This window comes from Choloepus didactylus, chromosome 1, assembly GCF_015220235.1.
Source record: "Choloepus didactylus isolate mChoDid1 chromosome 1, mChoDid1.pri, whole genome shotgun sequence".
NCBI lineage: Eukaryota > Metazoa > Chordata > Mammalia > Pilosa > Megalonychidae > Choloepus > Choloepus didactylus.
In genome coordinates, this window is record NC_051307.1 from 55,002,526 (window position 1) to 55,020,592 (window position 18,067).

Sequence of the window (18,067 nt, forward strand, 5' to 3'; positions counted from 1 at the left end):
TAGTCATGTGGGGATTGTTTCCAGATCTGTTTCTACTCCAGTTTTCCTTTGCTTTTAATTCATGTCTAATTGCCTAGCTTAGAAGGTCCACAGGGATACCGTGGGACCCTTCCTGAAGTTACAATATTTTTTCCTCAAAATCTGAACACACTTCTGTAATCTCAAAAAAAATTCAGTGAATGGCTGAAGTTTTAATGTAATTGCTGACTCCATTCCTTCTCAACCCTTATATATAATCTCTCAATATGTACTGTTTATCCTATTTTCTAAATAGCTCTTTTTTGTGTCAACTTTCAGGCCACTATATCAGGCCATTATCATATCTGTCCTGAATTAGAGGAGTATCCACACTGCTCTTGTTATGCCCATGATTCCATTTATTCACTCTATACTGAGACTGGGGTGACCATTCAAGAAATGGAATCTGTTCATTTATCTCTGCTCCTGAACACTTCAGCAGTTTTCCATTGTCCTTATGAGAAATTCCACTTTTTGACATGTACTAGAAGGTTGATTGTGAGAGGGCTTCTATACCAGCATCCTCTCTCAATTATTGCTCTGCATTTTTAACTTCTTCCAATCTACTTCTCTTCACAATCCACCCAACAAAACTATTATATGTATTTTGAATTTTCTCTCCTAAAACCTTTAAATATACTGTTATCCTTGCCAGGTACTTTTACCATCTGAATTACTTACCTACTCCTGGTAGTCCAAAGATGTTAATATTAGAACATAATAGGAACTATGTAAATAATTAAATTTGGATAAAATAAATAAATATATTTCTAATTTCTTGAGGAAAACAAAGGATAATTTTATGTGAGTTGTGCAATGTTGTGAAAAAAAGGTTTTTGTACACTTGAATTTAAAATTTTGTAAATTTGAAATTAAAAGAATAAAGCTATCAAAAACATATGAAAAATTTAAATCCTATTGATACATAATCTGATGCCCTTTATTAAGAGTTTCCATGAACCATATATCATAATGTGGTCATGTTGTAGCTGAATAAAATATATGACACATTTTACGAAAATTATTCTTCATGATATCTATAAATTAGTCTTGTTTGCTTTCTTTTTCTTATTTGTGCTTCTTCAAAGTAGTTTCACAAGTTGATGACAGAACGGAGGTGGCTTTTATTATAATGTGAAAATTTCTCAGGAGCTAAAATAGAAGGGTTCTTGTGTAATGATTTTATGCGGGGTAAGAAGAAAGAATGATCTTGTATCCATGAGTGAATATACAGAATATATGAAATATTTTGGTATAAGAAAAATAGACATGAATATATAATATTATACATTTTTATGTTATCTAATTTAAAGCAAAATGCATTTGGAGTAAAGAAAACTATAAAATTTAAATTTCACCATAAGAGTTAGTTGGATTCTAGAGCTTGTAAGTATTAAATAATTTTTAGTTTCACGTAACCAGTGAAATGGTTATATTTTTCATTCATTTATACTCAGAAGAGGAGAATATTGCTTAATTTAGGATAAGCTGTTTTAGCACTTAGGAAACATTTTAACATTAAGAATGTGATAAATGTGTTGTAATTATAAGTTCAAAAATAAATGCATCATTAATATAATTTTTCTTAGATCTAAATAAAAGTTAATAAAACATCAAACCCTAGATAAACAGACAAAGATATTGCATGGTGAGAATATTGAAGATCAGCCAGTGATTTTAGAACAACGCAGAAGGCAAGCTGGGTCATTTAGATAAGCATTGCCTTCCCTTCTCTTCCCCGTGCTGGCCTTATTTTATTTTTCAGAAACAAAGGTGATTTATTCCTTTTGTTTGGATTGACCAATTAATTATTGGAAACCTTCCATCTCATTTAGTTTTCTATTGACCCCTATTGACAAACTACCATGTGTAGCTTCAATTGATTCAAAAACAACATTTAGGCTGCCCTTCCCAAATGTTGCTGTTACTTGAAACGAAGTATTTATCAACAGGGAATCAGCTCAGGATGGACAAATAACAAGTTAATGTTAATTAACTCTGCTTCTTGTTATCTAAAAGATGCACTTTTTCAAATACTAGAAAAATACATGTGTATGTCCAAACTATTCATTTTTTTTCAAATATATACCAAATCCTCCATATTTGTTTTTAAATAGATTTCTCAATTAATTTTGTGAAGGATGAGACTTAAATGCCAACTAAATGTGTGTTTGCTTATAGAAGCCTTCAAATTAAGTTGAATGACAGGCAGAAAGCATGTATAATTACGATAAAACTAAACTCAAAAGTATTGTTTTCACCTTGGAAACTCTCTAGGAAAGGTACATCACTATTCTATTGTAAAAACAAAAATCAGCAAAAACTATTCCACCTCCTGTTGATTTTCTTTCCTAAAATAAATGATTATTTTCCATTTTTCTATTGCTCAGTGACTCCAACATTGGTAGATCAAGGGTTTATAGCACTTATATTCCCCATGAATATATTAAGTGCAAGTTAAATGAATTGTATGTAGTCAGTTGTTTATTCACATTCCACAACTTTGACATCTCTTCCTCCAACTAGGGATTTTCAAACCTGGAGCAAGTTAAACTTCAGATGTCCAAGAAGTTTCTAGAACTCCTGTCTATCATATTGACAGATTCTCTCTAGCTCGACCAGCATTTCTCTTTAGAGCTACCTAAAATTTGCAGTCCTGCTAGGAGTTAGAATATGAAGCTTTCCCATATGCCATTTCCTTTCTAACTCTAGTCAGACATGATTTCATTGTTACCTCTTGGCCCAGCCATTCAAAATATTGACAACATTAGCATCAGAATAGTATTAATGGCTCAAAAGAGTTAACTAATCAAACTGAGTTAATCTTTTTAAAAGAAAATAAAAATATTTTGCGAATAAACGGCAAACAAAATCTCTACTGATGATTATAGGCATTCGGTCAGAAACATGTCATCAAAATCAAGAAACTTCTGGGCTGTCATTGATTGCATGAATGTAGCTCTTATGTTTTCAACCAAACAAATCTAATAGTATTTTCCCAACATGTTATGTGCCTATGATGCTAGTTTAGAAGAAATTCTTAGTTTATCTCTTTTACAAAACAATCTAATTTTCCCCTACAGTGAAAGCACTGTTTTCAAAAGTAAAGTCAAAGTATATTTGCCTCTACAAAATAAATAGTTAAAATAAGATACTGTGCCTTTAAGTTTTCTGTTGCCACATTTCCCAAGCAAATATTTTGTATCTCATCAGTTAGAAATACATATATATATATAATTTGCATCTTTTGCTTGCACATACGCACATTCACACACATGATTCAGGACTCATTGAACAATGGGCCACATTGGTGAAGGCTTTATCCTGAAAGATGAGTGTCATGGCTGTATTATAGTCTCATTCTGTCATAAAATTGTGGTTAAAATGAGGAGAATAACTTCTTTTTGCCCAAGCAGTCTAATTGAATATTAACGGCGTTAATGTTTTCTATGACTGACTTACTCAACCCTCCTTGGCTACTATGAGGATCAATGATAAACCGGTATGTAATGTATACACATAATGAAAGTGAGCTTATTAAACGTACTGGGTGATGTGTAAATTCAGTTATAGTCGTTTAAAAATAACTGGATGTTTCATGTATTTAATCCTATCTTCAGAAAAAAATAGCTCTTTGTAGTAAGAACCTGCTGCTATAGCTTGATAATTTGTGAAATACTCATTTTTCCCAAAATCAATGTCACCCCTCCAGTGCTTTACCAACAAATGTCTCATATCTAAGCTAATGTGGTCATTATATGTAGGTCCATATGGCTGACTCTAGGATTGAGAAGAAAAGGGAAAAATTACTAAAATTCACTCACTGCCTACTGAGATGAATATAAAAATCCAGACTGGTGATTTTACTGTTTGACAATTTTGGACTGTGCCAATATGTTTTTCTCAACTCATTAATATTAAATTTTTAGTTATTTGCACTTTATTATAAAATAATTATTTTTAAAACTTTCTACCGATTTCTTTTTTTCACTCAAATTGTAACTGCAGGCTTATGGCTAACTGCAATATGAATTATGAAAGAACTCATTAATTAAGGTTTTTGTCATGTGTAATTAGTTGTAATCAATATCGCCTTGGATTATTTCAGCCTTTTAGTAAAGATAATATGCTTAAATTTCAATTACATTTTAGTTCTGTAAAGGATACAATGATCATCCAGTAATGACTCTTGTTTTACAAATGAAAGAAACTGAAGCCTGTAGAGGTTAGGAGACTTTTCCAAGTTGCTTAGATGCAGAACTGAGCCTAGCCTTAAGGTTTTTTTCAATTCCTAGACAACTGGAAGCAACTCATGAAGTTAAATGTTATCAATTGATTGATGTTAGGACAGGGTTAGTCCCTAATCTTTAAAGAAAATTACCAGTGTGCTTGTTTAAAGAGCTAGAAAATTCTGTATATTTAATTCACTCTCTTCAAATCTATATTGGTTACAGCTATTGCTAAGAGGGTATGTATAGGTCATATATGTATGTGTGTGTGTATATATATATAAATTAAATATAATCAGTGACATGTCCCTTTAATTTACTGAAACTATTCCATCCCCATACTGTAATGTCAATTATGGTTTTTCCATCAGATAATTTAAAATTTGAAATTGTAATATTGGATATAAATAGTCATTTGTTATATATTCAAGAAAGGTCACATTTTTAAAGTTTATTCACATGTATTGGGGTGAGGTTGCTGGGGGTGGTTGGAGGGAAGGAAAAAAACATTTTCAACCTTTGTATTTGTGAAATGACAATGAGACTAGTAATATTCCACATTTTAAAATATCCAGTCTTCCTGGAAATAGAGAAAAATAAATGTACTGTTTTTTATATTGTAAAATGTGTCATTAAATTTCTAGTATAATTTTATGAATAAAGTAATATGTAATGAGCGCCTAAATTTTAACAGGAGCAAGTTGCATTTAACATAAAATAAAAAAGTAATCAAGACCATTGCTACGATTTCAGTATGATTAGTGTTTCCTTTTATTTACCCCAGCTTGTGTTTTGCACATCACGTATTTTTGTCTATTTCTTTAACAATTAAACCAAGTGAGAGAACAAATACAGAGATATGTTCATAGCGATCAATTAGCTCAGTCAAGGTGCAGAAAGGTTTTGGTAACTAATTCTAAGCTACTATTTCAATAAAACATGAAATGATTTGTAAAAGAGTTGGAGAAAAGATAAAATTTGCAGAGATATTGAAAGGGGCCTGAAAATAGTCATCAGATTCTTAAGCACAATGATGTTTTCCTAGTTATCCCCACTACTCCCCCTTTCCCCATTATATCCAGCTTCCTCTTTGCTTATGCATAATTTCATATCCAATCTCAGTTTTGAACTCCACTTTTGACCCAAACTTTTAGCTAACTGAATAGAGTTGATATTCAGTGGTGAACAGCCACCTTTCCTTGATATATATACATAGGCAGGTTTTTCTAAATTTTCCCATGTACGAACATAGGAAGTTTCTTTCACCAAAGGGTAGATCTAGCTATGAAAAGAATCATTAAATTGCCCCAAAGGAGTGTTAGAACCTCCTTTTTTTCCCCAGTGAGAATGTTTTGTAGCTTACCTCTTGTCCCTGACATAACATGAACTTCAAACTCTCTGGATCTAAGTTTAATTCTGTGCTTTCAGTGAAGATATGAATTTGCCCATGCTTTTAAGTGTCCATTACTAGATTCAAACTGGCTACACTTTGTAGCCACACCCAGATATGAGGCTGGAATAAGGAGGTTTGCGGGGATTTTGATTTCTTTGATCACCTTGGGGAATTTTTCTGGAAATAAGTGAAATCACTCTGAAGGAATCAAAGCACTATTAAAATGTAAGAAATTTCTTGAATCTGATGCTTCTCTCAGAGGTTATCTTTGTCTGAAATCAGAACTGTAAGCGCTTTGTTAATCCCAAGGATGTTGGAGTTTGTTCATGCATGCACAAACACATGCAAATTGTAACAGTAGGGGATATGACATTGAACAGAAGTTTTAGGTACATTTAATACTATAGGACATAAATAACTATCAAGATATTTGAAAATGTGTATTGTTCCTTTAAAAATGATATTGGGAAGGGTACATAACTGTGCTGGTTTGAATCCATTATGTCCCCACAAAAGCCATGTTCTTTAATGCAATCTTGTGGGGGCAGACTCATTAGTCTTTTGATTAGGGTGGAAACTTTTGATTGAATGTTTCCCTGGAGATGTGACTCACCAAGCTATGGGTGAGACCTTTGATTGAGTTACTTCCATGGAGATGTGGACCCTGCCCATCCAGTGATTAGTTCACTGGAGCACTTCAAGAGAGATCACAGAGAGAAATGCAGAGAAGCTGAGAGAGGCACTTTGGAGAGAAGCTAAGATATGTAATACAGAGTAGGCCCCTGGAAGAAGCTAAGAGCCAACACGGACTCAGACTTTTGGATGCTTGGAGATGCAGACAGATGGATGTTTGGAGATGCTAAGCTAAGAGATGAAGCCCAGAGTCTGCCCCAGAGAAGTTGAGAGAGGACTCCCAGATGTTTAGAGAGAAATTCCCCAGGAGAACCAAGCAGAGAGAGATGAGAGAAGCTAAGAAAGACAGAAGACCAGAGACATTTTGGAGAAAGCCCTTTTTTTTTTTTAATTTTATTTTGAAATAAATTCAAAGCTACATGAACAGTTGCAAAAACAATACTAGCCCCATACACAGAATTCCATCATACCCTGACCCCCCTCCCCCAATAGCTCAATCCACCAACTTTAACATGCTGTCACATCACTATTTCTTTCCCTCCCTGTCTATCATCCATCATATATTTCTCTGCCTTCTGAACATATGAGAGCTAGCTGCACACATCCCTGAACATACACTATAATTCACATATGTACTTCCCATGAACAAGAACATTCTTGTATGTAATTCCATTAAGCGCAGCTAAGACGTATAAGAGATTCAACAATGATACAATGCTTACATTCTATATTTCCTTTTCCTTATGTCTCAACTGTGTCCCTTCGAGCCACCTGTCTTCCACCCTCCAATCCCATCCAAGTTCATCCTTAGCATTCAATTGTCATCTAGTTAGACTGTCTTTTTTTTTTTTTTTCCTTTTTTCAATTGTGGAAACATATATACAGCCTAAATCTTCCCATTCCACCCCCTCCCTAGCCTTCTGTTAGTGGGATTAATCACATTTAGAATGATGTTATGCTCTTTCCCACCATCCATTGCTAGAAATTTCCCTTCACCTCAAACAGCAACCCTACACCCTTTTCTTAACTTCCCATTGCCCCTTCCCCCATTTCTCTTAACCCAAACTCTAATTTCATCTCTGTGGTTATATTCTCTGATAATTTCTTTGTGTTTACTGTGGGGCTTAAAATTAACCTCTTAAATCCCTATCAATCTTGTTTTTCTTTGATACCATCTTCACTTCAATAGGGCACATAAACTATGTTCCTATGCTCCTTCATTCCCCCACCTTTATATAGTTGTCTAAAATTACATATTTTACATTGAGTTCAAAACCACTGATTTGTCCTTAGAGTTTGTGTATTTTTTATCATGTAGGAAGTAAATAGTGGAGTTATAGTTCAAAAATTATTGACTTCTATTTGTATTCCATTGTGTTTGGAGAATGTTCTTTGAGTATATTCAATTTTTTTTTTTTTTTTAATTTCTTGAGGCTTGTTTTATGTCCCAGCTTATGGTCCCTTCTGGAGAAAGATCTGTGATCACTAGAGAAAAATGAGTGTCCTGGTGATTTGGGATGTAAGGTACTATATATTTTTGTTAAAATTCTCTATATCTCTTCCTCCTTTCTTTGTCTCTCTGTTGGTAGGGCTTCCTTTAGAATCTGAAGTAGGGCAGGTCTTTTATTGGCAAAGTCTCTCAGCATTTGTTTGTCTGTGAAAAATTTAAGCTCTCCCTCAAATTTGAAGGAGAGTTTTGCTGGATAAAGTATTCTTGGCTGGAAATTTTTCTCTCTCAGAATTTTAAATATGTCATGCCACTGCCTTCTCACTTCCATTGTGGCCACTGAGTAGTCACTACTTAGTCTTATATTGTTTTCTTTGTATGTAGTGAATTGCTTTTCTCTTGCTGCTTTCAGAACTTGCTCCTTCTCCTCAGTATTTGAGAGTCTGATCAGAATATGTCTTGGGGTGGGTTTATTTGGATTTTTTCTATTTGGAGTTTGCTGGGCATTTATGGTTTGTGTGTTTATATTGTGTAGAAGGTTGGGGAAGTTTTCCCCAACAATTTCTTTGAATACTCTTTCTAGACCTTTACCCTTCTCTTCCCCTTCTGGGACACCAATGAGTCTTAAGTTTGGACGTTTCATTTTGTCTATCGTATCCCTGAGATCCATTGTGATTTTTTCAATTTTTTTCTCCATTCTTTATTTTGTTCTTTCATTTTCTGTTCTGTGGGCTTCTAGGACACTGAGATGTTGTTTACCTTCCTCTAGTCTTGTATTGTGAATATCCAGAGTCTTTTTAATTTGGCCAACAGTTTCTTTTATTTCCATAAGGTCTTCTATTTTTTTATTTACTCTTGCAATGTCTTCTTTATGCTCTTCTAGGGTCTTTTTTTATGGCACTTATATCCTGGGCCATGGTCCTCTTGATGTCCTTTAAATCCTTTGCCATGTTTTCATTCTTTGATTGTAGTTCTTTAATTAAATTTGCGAGATATAACGTTTCTTCCGAAATCTTGATTTGTATATTTGGAGCTGGGTTCTCCATATCATCTGGTTTTAGCATATGCATTAAGATTTTCTGTTGTTTTTGGCCTCTTGGCATTTGTTTTGCTTGATAGGGTTCTTTCAAATTGTATCAAAAAAAAAAGGCATATCGATCTAATTTTTCAGAGACACAGTTTGCTGACGTACACTTTCTCTAAGTAACCAGCAGATGGCGTCTGTGAGCCACCTATATCCCTCCAGTCAGTTCTCGCATAGTGAGGGGAAATGATTCTTCTGTGTTCAGTTGGAGAGCTCAGCCTGGGCATGCCATTGGAGTCGCCCACCCTGAATGTGGGGCGTGCGCACGGGTGGCCAGGGAGGAAGGGCAGCTCTCTCTGTGTCCCATAAACCACCAAACTTGGCATAGCACCCCTGGGTTCTCCGAGTGGATCCCCCCTCCCAGCCATGGTCCTCCCTCAGCCTAGGGGGATGCTGTGCTACATCATCAGTGTGCGCCGTCCCTCTAAGGAAGCCCTGGGCTGCTTGGCTGTGCCGCGGGGCTCTCAGCTCATTTCAGAATGCAGAATGTGTGAGGCTGTCTTTACTGCAATGCCTTGTGGGCTGAGAGCAGCTGAGGTTTTCTCCACAGAGAGAGAGCGAGAAACAGAATATTTCCCCCAATTCTCCCAAGGTCAGTTGTCACCAAAAGCCTCTGTCTGCCTGTTGAGGATTCGCTGTCTGTATTGAGCCGCTATTATTAAAACCTCACTTGCAGCTGGGCTGAGAAAGTGCACGGCGCGGCTTCCGTGAGGGAGGGGCTCCCGGCTCTAGGTTCTCAGCTCTCAGCGTGGGTCCGCAATTTTACTTACTGATTTTATGCTGTGATCTCGGGCATTCCTCCCAATTCATGTTGGTGGAAGTTGAGTGTACTGTCATGTTTGTCTCTCCGCTACCATTCCAGGTTATTTACTGGTTTTTTGTTCATTTATGAATTGCTCTGGGGGAGACTAAGTCTTCCACTTCTTTCTATGCCACCATCTTCCCAGAATCCTGGAGAAAGCCCTTTTGAAACCAGAACCCAGGAGCAAAGGAACAGCAGATGTGAGCCATGTGCCTTCCCAGATGCCATCAGTCTTCCTTCAGTGAATGTATCCTCTTGTTGACGCCTTAGTTTGGACACTTTCATGGCCTTACAACTGTAAAGTTGAAACCTAATAAATCCCCTTTATAAAAGCCAATCCATTTCTGGTCTTTTTCATAACCACAGCTCTAGCAACCAGGAGCATTAATGTCTTTCTTTTGGTAACTATTGCCAAAAGAATCTGGGGCTGGGTCTGTTTCTCTTGGAAAATTCCTCTGTTTACTCCAAACTTCATGTCTCTATTGAGGGCACATTTCACTTTTGCAGTTTAGAATAGACACCAGAGGAAATTAGTAGTCAAAATGTAGCTGCTAAGTAACAAAATCTCAGGGAACAGTTGATTTCAATTGACAGCAAGTGAACTAGGAGTTTTTGAATCAACTAAAAATCATTTACAAATTTTTATTATTCCACCATAGACATCTTTAAGCTTAAAAGAGTCACCTTAAATTCTTTTTTCAAAGAAAATGTACTTTATGCAACTAAATATATTTGAAAGTTTTAAAAAGAATTTACCAGCAATAACTGTTCAGAGCTTCTCCTTACTGCAAATAAGAGCCAAATAATATCTCTCTTTCAAAAGTTTTATACATGTTCCTATAGTTTCTATAAGAAAAAAAAAAAACAAAAAACAAAAAACAAAGGCAAAAGCAAACAAGTCCCCTATTACTTTAGCTTAAATCTAAGTCTATTGACCCATTGGTCCTCCTGTAGAAATAGCTTTAAAGGAAGTTGGAAGAATGATATTAAAGGATGAGAACTGTGCATAATTGTTTTTATCTGAAATCTTTTAAAACCAAATGAAATGAAATAATACCATTTTTTATTTATATACACTGGGGGTAAAGAGAATCCTCCAGTATTAAGTCAGTGGCAACAAAGGAGAAAGATTTTGTTTCAGAGAAATAAATGCAAACAATGGCAACTACAGTATTTAAGGGAAAATTTTGCATAATTATTTTTTTTAAGAAGGCTAAAATTATTCAATGAGTTAATGTTAAATAGTGGAGAACTCAAGTGGGATTATTAAAAAGGAAGATAATACTAAATTCTCAGGGGATTTGGTATTTTTCCAATGTGTTTCCAAAATTAACTACCTGAATCAGTATAAGGATATTATGTTCTCTCATGAAAGAGAATACAATTAACTTTTAAAATTCCAGATCTGAGAGAGAGTATAGATACATGAATTATGATCTAATTTTTGAAATTTGTTCTTCAACATTCTTTCCAGTTAGCCAATAGGAATATTCTAACCCCTTAGTGTTGTACAACATAATTTATATAATTTTCAAAACAAACTCCTATAGGAAAGTGTTAAATTGAAGATTTTTTTTAAAAGAAAAATATTTAGGGAGAAATATTATACTTGGTAGTTTTACATCACTCTGCTTCTAAAAAATGAAAAACCATCTTCAGAATTTTGGTTATATCTTCCACAGTATTATTAGGACTTAGGGAAAAGTCACTTACAGAATTAGGTAATAGACCAAATTCTTATAGTTAAAAATCTGTTCATAGAGTAAATATTCAGAGAATGAAAATGTTTTTAATCTATCAAAATGAGATGGCTAAGGAACCACATTTAAAGAGAGCACTGAACAAATTTTCTGAATATCCGGAGATGATCAAGCAAGAGTGACAAATATTTAGATATAAGAAATCAAATCTTAAAAATTAAATTTATAAACAAGTTAAATGGGGCACCTAGAATAAGATTTTTATCTTCAACTAGCTAATTCAAGACTATGCTATAATTTGTACACTCTCTGGTATTTATAGAAAAAGAGTATGCAGTTTCCTTTTTTTTTTTTCTAAATGCCTAAAACCTGCTTGAACTGAAAGGAACTACAGAGCTCCTTAACATGAATAAAAAGTACATTGCCAATTCTGATTTTTTTTTAAACTTGGAAGGCCTAGATTTCCATATAATTTCTCCAAGCTCATATAACATTGTCTAATACTCCTTTACACAAAGAGTGTGTATTCAAGTGTGTCAGGAAATTAATTTGATTTGATATCAAAAGACTGAGCCTATTTCCTTGGCAAGATATTTGGCCTCTCTGAGCCTCATATTCTTCACCAGTAAAATGAGGGCTTCTTTCCTTCCTTCCTTCTACAAATATTTATAAAACTCCAACTTTAGTTCAGAGGAATCAGATTCCATTGAAAGCCTCTCACTGGCATCCACTATGTCATTTCTTTGAATTTACTTTGCCTCTAGTAGGCTTTACCCTTCCTTATATTTTATTACACTTATTTGTATACTTCTCAGTCTTTGCATTTATATAGCATTTGTTAGACTATCTTGTGCTTAGCTGTTCAATTACTTCTTGTTTAATTTAACTTGCCCTTCTCCAATGCTTCCACAGGCATAGACGTGGAGGCTCAAACTGAAAAATAAGAATAATGTGCATTATTATATGTAGACTTCTCCACCAGTGATTAAATAACTTACACATATATAATTTAGTGCTTAATAGATTCCATAATTTTTCTCCTTTGAATTACAATCAAGTATAAATTATATTTTTAATTCTCTTCCCCATGTCTCTACACATACACATGCAATATCATGCACATATTCACACACACAAAACATATGCTATAAATATATTCACAGCAATCTGGTCATTAATCAGGTGAGATATCACAGTAGCACCACTTATTTTATGCTTAAAATCTTTCCACCTTCCTATCATGCCATATATAAAAAATATAACAGGTTCATTAATTTCCAAGTATGCAGCAGTGAATATCACGGGAAAAGAAATACTTGATCTTGCTGTTCATGTATGTCTAAGTCATAAAATAGGTGAGACTCCAACAACTTGCCATTGAGGCTACACACAAGCTATCCAAAGAAGGGTGTATTGCACTGTTACTTAAAATCAATTTAGTTCAGATACAGAGAAAGTTCTTACTTGAAAGGGTTGTAATCATGATAGGAATATGGTGCAGGTATCCTATTAAAAAAGGTGAATCTGTGCCTTTACTTCAGCACTTTGACAGACTGGCAGGGGAAACTTTAGCTTCCCTTAGTTTTTGCCCAAGAAATATATAGGAAAAGGAGATGCTACCATGGGAAGTTGTACAACATGAACAGTCTTACTCCTAGAGGTTTTACATGTTTTGTATTAGTTTCCTATTCTTACTGTATCAAATTAACACAAACTCAGTGGTTTAAAACAATGCACATTTATTATCTTCCTGTTATAGGGGATCAGAAGTCTGCAATGGATCTCAACAGGCTAAACTTAAAGTGTTGATTCAAGGTGTTGGCAAGGTTGTATTGCTTTCTGAAGGATCTGGGAATCATTTTTTTTTTCTTTTCTTTTTCCAAATTCTAGAGGCTGTCCACATTCCTTGGCTTGTAGGCCCCTTTCAATCTGCAAAGGCAGCAGTAATGAGTGAGGATAGCCTTTCTGATATCCCTTACACTCATTATTCTGCCTTCCTCTTTCACATTTAAAGAACTCTTGTAGACCCACCTGGATAATCCAGCATCATCTCCTTACTTTAAGGTCAGCAGATTAGCAACCTTAATTCCATCTGAAACCTTAATTCCATCTTGTCATGTTACCTAACATATTTACAATTCCAGGTGTGGGGGGTTGAAGGTGTATGTACCCCAGAAACACATGTTCTTAAATATAATCCATCCCTGTGGGTACAAACCCATTGTAAATAGGATCTTTTTGATGAGGCCACTTCAGTTAAAGTGTGACCCACCTCATTCAGATTGGGACTTAATCCTGTTACTGGGGTCCTTTATAAACAGAATGAATACAGAGAGAGACAAAAAGCCAAGGAAGCAAGAAGTTGAAATCAATGAAACCTGGAAGGGAGAGATGAGCAGATGCTGTCATGTGCCTTGCCATGTGGCAGAGGAGCCAAAGATCACTGGCAGCTGAACTTCGGGAAGAAAGCATCACCTTGATGATGCCTTGATTTGAATATTTTCTTGGCCTCAAACTTTAAGTTAATAGATTCCCATTGTTTAAGAAAAAACATTTCATGGTATCTGCTTTAAGCAGCCCAGGAAACTAAAACAACAAAGATTAGCATGTGGGCATTTCGGGGGCTGTGAGCATTATTCTGTTTACCACAGTGTTTTAGCTAGTCTTGACCCTACATATAAACTTCTTGCTTTTCAAGAAATTGGACCAGATGTAATAGCTCCAGTTTTCCAGGGAACCAATCCTTTCCAAACAAACTGTAGTGGGAACAGAGGTGGGGAGGTATCCGTAGTGTTGAATAAAGGAGGTATCATTATCCTCTTCCTAGAAAAATTGATTAATTAGGTTTTCTTCATTTGATACAGATATTGAATGATCATCTCCAGCCTAAATGGTTGGATTCATTTCATGGATGGGACAGGGGTGGGGGTATTAGACCTCATTTCCCATGACTGTTCTTCACCGGGATGTGATTGGAATTCTTCATAACTTGAGTTTATAGACAGTGTAAAAATTTGTAAGCCCTGTTTGCCATATCATTCATTTCTTACCTTACCTTAAAGAACTCTTACCACCCACACATGCATTTCTATATTTCTCCCATTCTCTTTTTCTATTTCTCTAATAGTTGCTAAACAAGCTAGAAACAAATATAAATGAGAAAAGCTTACAAACAAAACAAAACCAAAAAAAAAAAAAAAAAAAAAACAAAGAAATAAGGTGCTGGGGGGTGGTGCTGCAAGCTATGAAAAACAAGGGATATCCTAGTTTAAAAAAATCCACTTAAACACTATAGGTCACTTTCTTTGTTTCTTAGTTAAGAAAATTGAGGTCTTAATAGGTTGACTATGATGCCTGAGTTCACATGGCAAAATTGGATCTGAATCAGGCTCAGAATTCAGTGTTCTTATTTACATTCAGTGTTCATTTTGACAGATTATCAAAATAAAATATAAAATAAAAAAGGGCATAGAAAGAGGAGTGGCAAAAGCCATTATGGTTGAATGCTGTTTCACAGTAGTCAATGAAATTCCAGCAGCATTGCTCCAAATCTGATTAACACTATATAAATCTGTCTGTACTTGATAAATATTACCATTTTCAAATGATTCCTTTAGTGATATTTTCACAAGCTGTTAATGGTTGTGGTCAAAAGAGCTTACCTCACTTGGTCTGATGTGTCATAATTCATACTTTGGTCATTTTTTTTCTTCTGGGTTGATGGACTCTTATTGACCTTAAGTGTAGTCTGCCCTGCTTTTCCTAACCTTACATTTAATATATCACACTGCATGGTATGATTGCATAATACAGAAAGCCTGTGGTCATAAATGCCACTTTTATAGTTACATAAACTGCTATCCTTTATATATAAAAGCTGAGGAAACAGAAAGAGTTGAGCCTTTCTAAGGCATGAAGCACACATTCTCTTCTAGCATTACTGATGTGACATAAAAGTTGGGATTTATGTAATTGGAGTTATAAAAGCAAAAATGGGGAATGTGGAAAGAATTGAGCCCCTAAACTTTCTTGAAAATGTTTATTTATCTCCTAAGAAGAAAAATAATGGACTAAAATATTTACATGCCAACTTTACAAGGATTTCTCCAACTCCAAAAGGAAACAATAAATATATATTTGCTATTTGGCATATAGACAATGAGTTATTTATCTAATATAAAACATAATAACACTGCTTTCCACCCATTACAATATTACTAAAATACAGTTTTACCAGTTGTCATAATCAAAACCATGTAAATATATATTTACATGAAAAAGATAATCCACCACCCTCACAAAATTACTCTTCCCGTATTTTTTTGGTGTTTGTCCACATGCATATATTTTATATTATCAGTTATTTAGTGATATTAAATATCCTATATCTATAATTTCTTTCTAAAAAGACTTTACACGTCTAAATTTCTCTCTGGTGGCTACTGTATAATTACTAAATCATTTTCTCTTGATTGCATATTTTGATAAACTTGATTTTTGCTTTTATAGATAATTCTATATTTAAATATTTTCATTATTAAAGCTGGTTCTTTTATTAAATAATTTCCTTAGAAAGCTTTTCCAGAAAGAAAATTGCTAAGTGAAAGAGCATATTTTCAGTGCCTTTGGTTCAGTTTTAAATATTGTTTTTCTATTAGTGTTTGAGATGACAGATTTAACTACAAAATTTGCCACTAAAAATTAGGTAATACCTGTCTGGACAACCCAGAGAGGGGTCCATACAATGTTGTCCTGGGTTCCCATCATAAATTAAAGGGGAACTTTCATAATGTCTGGAGACCTTGATTTCCTGCAGATGAAACAGGAGGATGTCCTCAAATTCCTTGCAGGAGGAACCAATTTAGATGGCATCAACCTTGACTTCCAAGTGGAAAAATACATTTATAAAAGGAAATGTGATAGCATCTACATCATAAATCTGGAAAAGCTTGGGAGAGGTTAGTGCTGGTGGCTCATGCCATTGTTGCCATTGAAAACCTGGCTGATGTCAGTGTCATATCTCCCTGGAATACCGGCCAGCTGGCTGCTGAAGTTTGCTGCTGCCACAGGAACTACTCCTATTGCTGGGTGCTTCACTCCTAGAAACTTCACTAAAGAGATTCAAAGAGCTTTCTAGGAGCCCTGTCTTCTGGTGGTTACTGATCCCAGGGCTGACTACCTTCTTGTCACAGAAGGGTCTTATATTAACTTAGTGACCATTATTCTGTGTAACAGATTTTCCTCTGTGATACATGGACATTGCCATCCCATACAACATCCAGGGTTCTCTGTCAGTAGGTGGATGCTGGCCTGGGATGTTCTGCGCCTACGTGGCACCATCTTCCATGAGCACTTTTGGGATGTCTTGCCTGATATCTACTTCTACAGAGATCCTGAAGAGATTTGAGAGGAAAATCAGGCTGCTGGTGAAAAGGCTATGACCAAAGATTAATTTCAGGGTGAATGAACTGCTCCAACACCTGTATTTACTGCTACTCAATCTGAGGTGGCAGACTAGTCTGAAGGCGTGCAGGTCCTTCTGTGTCTATTCAGCAGTTCTCTACTGAAGGCTAGAGTTTTCCAACTGAACCTGAAGACCATCTGCAGCTCCCTGTGTTCAAGCCACTGAATGGGTAGGAATAATCACCAAGTGGGCTTAAGTTGTTTTTCCACAGGCTCTTAAACAGAAAGTGGAAATGAGATTGGTGGAAAAGAAATATCAGTTTCTATTTTAAAATTGGGTAAAATTAAATTTTAAGATAGGGAATGTTTATATTTTCTATTTTTAATCTGACTGGAAACTATGCTTATGAATTATAGGATTGACTTTAGGATTAGAACATGGATAGAAATATCATCTAGTCCATATGTAATCAAAGTGGATTTATTTTGGACTTAAATATTCATGAGCAACACATTGTATTTTACAGGAATTCCCACTTTAGAATGTAATGAAAAGGTTATTACAAATATACTACAAAGAACATTCAGAATAAATGACTGTGAGGAATTATGGAGGCTCATGAAACATTAGAACCAATTATTAATGTTCTAAAAGCAAATGCTAATTTTAGTGAATTTATGGAAGAAAATAGTAGTGTGGTATCTGATCACCCCATTGCTGGAGAACACATGAGAGAATTGGTCACCCTTGCATGTTGTGGGTAAGCTAGTGTATATTTTCATGATGTTTTGTATGATTCTGGGATTAAATTATGGAGAGATTTTTAGCAAACTATAAATATTGCTGTTTTTTTTTTTCTTCTTTCCAAATTTAAAGGGTTAATCATCATATAAAAATCTCCATTGGAAGTGGTAGTACTGTGTTGACTACATTTGCCTCTAATTTTATTTAGCTAATTTCCCTCACACTTACTTCTTTCTTCCAAATCAATTACAACCCCTATGGAATCATTAGAGAAGCCTTGAAACAAATGATGGATTTTTATATCTATCACTAAATTGCCTATGTATATTTATATTTATTTAAATGAAGGTCAGCTGAGCTAATTACCTACCTACTTACATGTCAATACTCTGACCTATCCCCAAGAGGATTTGACATTCCCAAGAAAAGTTTTCTAGTTTACACGGAATAGTCAAATTCTCCTACAGGAAATACAGAGAGTCTTAGATTGTTATTAATGATGAGAATTTAAGGATGTCCCTACAGTTCAACTCACTTCTTTGAGTATTTATAATTTACCTTTATATTAACTATGTAAGAATAGTTGGTCAGTTTAGCACTAATTATTTGGGCT

General features: G+C 34.9%; 1 pseudogene; it reads left to right on the top strand.

Annotated features, from left to right (window-relative positions):
• The first annotated feature begins 16,095 nt into the window (after positions 1 to 16,095).
• Positions 16,096 to 16,966, top strand: LOC119530716 (annotated as a pseudogene).
• The last annotated feature ends 1,101 nt before the right edge of the window (positions 16,967 to 18,067 follow it).